The sequence below is a fragment of the Pteropus medius genome, unplaced genomic scaffold (assembly GCF_902729225.1).
Source record: "Pteropus medius unplaced genomic scaffold, Ma_sr-lr_union100, whole genome shotgun sequence".
NCBI lineage: Eukaryota > Metazoa > Chordata > Mammalia > Chiroptera > Pteropodidae > Pteropus > Pteropus medius.
In genome coordinates this window covers 40,166,697-40,171,128 of record NW_024344378.1, presented here as the reverse complement: position 1 = coordinate 40,171,128, position 4,432 = coordinate 40,166,697, and the positions used below count along the sequence as shown (strand labels likewise).

The 4,432-nt window shown below is 33.7% G+C and overlaps 1 pseudogene; it reads left to right on the top strand.

The window, feature by feature from the left end:
* The first annotated feature begins 2,087 nt into the window (after positions 1-2,087).
* On the top strand, positions 2,088-2,206 carry LOC120609825 (uncharacterized; annotated as a pseudogene).
* Positions 2,207-4,432: the final 2,226 nt, after the last annotated feature.

Genomic DNA, 4,432 nt, shown 5'->3' with positions numbered 1-4,432 from the left:
GCACTAAAGATTAAAGAACTTAAGAAATATTTAGTAATTATAAGCTTCTAATTGTACACCTGTTCTAATAAGATTACATGGTCATTCTGAAACTAAGCAAACATTTTTAAAAAGCCTTACCAGGGATCTACATCTAAGGTTTCTTTCATAATCTCAGTCACACTCCTGTTTTAGAAAATATCTTATTGAAATATTTGATAAAACTTTTACAATGTCAGTGTGCTTGCTGTACCTTTTCTTAAACAAAAAAACTCATTACTGACAATGATCTCCTACCAACCAGTCAGCTTTCCATCATGCATCTTTTAAAATATTTTCTCTGAAGCAATGTTTCTAAATTGGTGTGCTTTCAACAAGATACTAATAGATGTTCTATGAGAGAAAAAAATAAGTTTACACAGTCGACTAAGCTTGAGGCTGTCTGGTAAAACAAACTTAAATAGATTTCTTAATTACAGGATTTCTCTTGAGCATTTAGCCTTTCCTCAGAGAAGAGGCAGAATTTAGCATCAGTTAAGCCCCTCCAACCTTTGTTTTTCCCCAGAACACTATTTTATCTTTCAGACTTAATTTGCATGGAACATAGTTAGGAAAAATATCTTTCAAAGAAAGTAATAAGAGACTGTAGGGAAGGTAGTGGGCTTCAGTGAGTAGAATGTACCTGTGTTACAGAGATGTATTGCTTGAAGCTTTATTCCATAAGCCAATTCTACTTAAAGATCAGCTTCTCACCCACCCCGAATGGTCTCCTAAGCCTGACCTTAGGGCTCCAATGACCTGTCTCAGGAGTCAACAGTTTTATGCTCTAGTATCTGTCATCTTCACCATGTCATCAACCTCAGTGAAAAGATGAGATTGCCATCTGTCTTCATCTGGCTATAGGTAAAAGAGTCTATCATTAGATAGGTAAACAGGGAAATAACTTGTTAGATTGCCAACCACAGCCTGATTGGGTTAAATAATGCCCTTCAAACATTAGGCTACCTTATTTTGAGAGCATTACCTCCCGTAAGTGGAACAATGAGCATGGTGAGAGCCAGGCCTTCCTGCTCTCCCAAGCTATACTCTGAGATCTTTACCAATGAGAACTCAGCAGAATTCCAAATGTCCTCCAGAGATGTCAAACAACAATCCAGTTTAAAAATACTGAGCTTGGGAAATAAAGATAAATTTTGTCCAATGGTGATAAATTTTAATTAGAACTTAATCTTCTAACAAAAACAGGTGATGGCCAATATAACCAGAAAACGGTGTTCAGAGGCTAACAAGCTTATCCAAGGTCATACCTCAGAAATTCTTTTTAACACAGCATATAATTTAGTCCATTTTATCTTTCTCTTTATTCACATACAAATGTCCCTTCCTCACAGAGCCATACCTAACCAACTTATCTAAAGCTTCTCTGTGCCCAACAATGTATTCTTTTGCTTCAGACCAATTATTATAATTACTTTATTTGTTAATGTATTTATTTTCTATTTTACTCCATTAGCATAGAAGTATCTGTAAGATACATGATGCAAGTATCTTATCTCTTTTGTTCCATTTTATCCCAAATACCTAAAACACTGCCTGGCACTTATTGGAATTAAATCAAACTAGATGATCGAGAAAGAGATCTATACTTTCAGTTAGCAAAAATCCTAATCCTCAAGACAGGCTTTCTATCATAGCAACATTCAATCTGTAAAGGGAAATTGGGATATCTTATTCCATAGAACTTCTAAGGAAATAACCACCTGCCTGAAATGATTAAAAAGCTCTTCAACTTGGAGGCAGGAAGCTGAACTTCATGGCTCTCCAGGGGGCCATCTGTTTATATCTATACTAACAAATCATTTTATATTTACCTTTTGTGACCCCAGTCTTGGATCTCTCTAGTTTCCAGTCCAGCAGTTAAAAGGATCCAGACACTTTTCCAAATTTTTATTCTGATGAATTGCCCAGCACATCTAATAATATTAATGTTCATGATTTAGGTACAACATTTCTGGTATAATTAATTAATTAGTATCAGACGTTCCTCACCTGTTCAGTTTCAGAATATTTTTCATGATAAAAGAGATATAGCAAGAAAATAATATAAGGTCTATGGCCATGCTACCCTGAACGAGCCCAATCCCATTTGACCTCGGAAGCTAAGCAGGGTCGGGCCTGGTTAGTACTTGGATAGGAGACCACCTAGGAAGACCAGGTGCTATAGGCGTAAAAATAAAAAGGCGAGGGGTGGGGGAATTGTAAGCTGACAAGGTTCTTGCAGTCTGTGAGGTCAACAAAGGATTGCCTCACCTAAAAAAAAAAAAAGAAGAAAAGAAAAGAAAAAAAAAGAAAATTTAAATAAAAGAAAATAAAATAAATTTTTAAATCACCTCAATGATTTTAAAGGGTTGAGAAATGCACCAGGGTTATATCTTTAAAATCAATGAAAAAGTAAAATGCTATGTTTCTAATATGAAATCTCCAGATATTTGGAAATGTGTGTGTTACTGACAGAATTTCTTACTTTTAAACTGGCTATAAGAAAAGTCAGTATGAAGTATAAGACTATTTTTTTAAATCAAGAGTGCTTAACATAATGACCAAAGAAATATGAGGGTGAGGACTTAGGGCCTATTAGGTTTAAGAAATAAGAGTCAAGTTTGAAAAGAAAAATGATAAGAATAGACTACTAGGATACATGCTTTAATTTTACAGATGCATCCCAATGCCACCATTCAAGCTGTTTCCCTCAGTAAATGAAGACAAGGATAAATTTATAAGTTTTCATAGCCCCCTCTGCCATTATACTTCAAGATGTGAACTTTTCTTCTAAAATATGAAGGAAATTAATAAATTTCAGTTAATTCAACTTATTTCAAATTATATTTAAAAAAATAACATTACATAGTTACATCTGGGAGACAGACCATGGCCCTGAAGGTAAACTGAGCCAGACATATTCTAAGTACTAATCCAATGATTCACAATTACAATACCCAGAACTTACTTGGGTATTATTTGATCTTTTCAAATAACTTTTCAACCATGAAATCATATCATTTGTTTTATTTCTTAAGCACTTAATACACTCATGGTCAGTATTATGTATTTTAGGACCTAACTCCTCCCTTATCATTTCAAAATAATTAACCTTAGAAAATTGTGAATGTTTTGAGTTCAGGGCTCATGCCTCATATTTTATCTGTTTCTTTCAAAGTGTCAGGAATGGTCCTGAATGTATAGAAGCCAGAGACTTTAATTTTTTTTAAATTGAATTTTAAAACCTCCTGAAATCACAACCTAAATGAGTAGTGGTTGTTCGCTCCTTGAAATGGTGATATTCTATCTTGACTGGAAATTCGATATGTATATATTACCATAATTATTGTTTTTCTTCCTTGGGATATTGGGATATTACATCAGGTTATTAGTAGCAAAGTCATTGTGACATATGGCGCATGGCTCCCAGAATCTCCTTTTACTGAAACATAAAGCATTATTAAGGTAGGCATTCAATAAAAGCTTAAAAGTGATTCTCTCTAGGTACTTTGTTTCACTGATTTATGGGATTTCTGTATATATCTAACTCGACTGATCAAAAATTAATCATTTGAAGTCTGTTTAAGAAAGGAGGTAGCACTTCTGGAACTAACATGCAATTGTATAGTAAGTTTGCAAGATAAAAGTTTAACATAAAAAAGCCAATTGCTTTCATATATAACAACAATGAACAAGTGGAATTTTAAATTAAAAACACAACACCATTTATATTAGCAGTCAAAAACATGAAATACTTAGTTATAAATCTAGCAAACATGTATAAGATCTAGACAAGAAAACTACAAAATTCTAATGAATGAACTCAAAGAAGAGCTAAATAAATGGAGAGTATTCCATGTTCATGGAAAAGAAGACTATTGTCAAGATGCCAGTTCTCCCCAACATGATCTATAGATTTAATGCAATCCCAATCAAAATCCCAGCAAGCTATTTTATGGACATCGACAAACTGATTTCAAAGCTTACATGAAGACATAAAAGGCCCAGAATAACCAACACGTATTGAAGGAGAAGGACCATGCTGGAGAACTGACACAATCTAATTCCAAGACTTACTATAAAGCTACAGTAATCAAGACAGTGTGGTATTGGTAAAATAGACTGAGGTCAATGGAACAGAATAGAGAGCCCAAAAATAGACCCCATAGATATAGCTAACTGATTTTGACAAATGAGTAAAGGCAATTCAATGAAGCAAGGATAGTTTTTTCAACAAATAGAGTTGGAACAACTGAATATCTACATGCAGAAAAAAAAAAAAATGAATCTAAACACAGATCTTACTCTCGTCACAAAAATTAACTCAAAATAAACCGTAGACCTAAAGGTAAAATACAAAACTATAAAACTCCTAGAAGTTAACAAAGGAGAAAACCAAATAACCAAATGATCT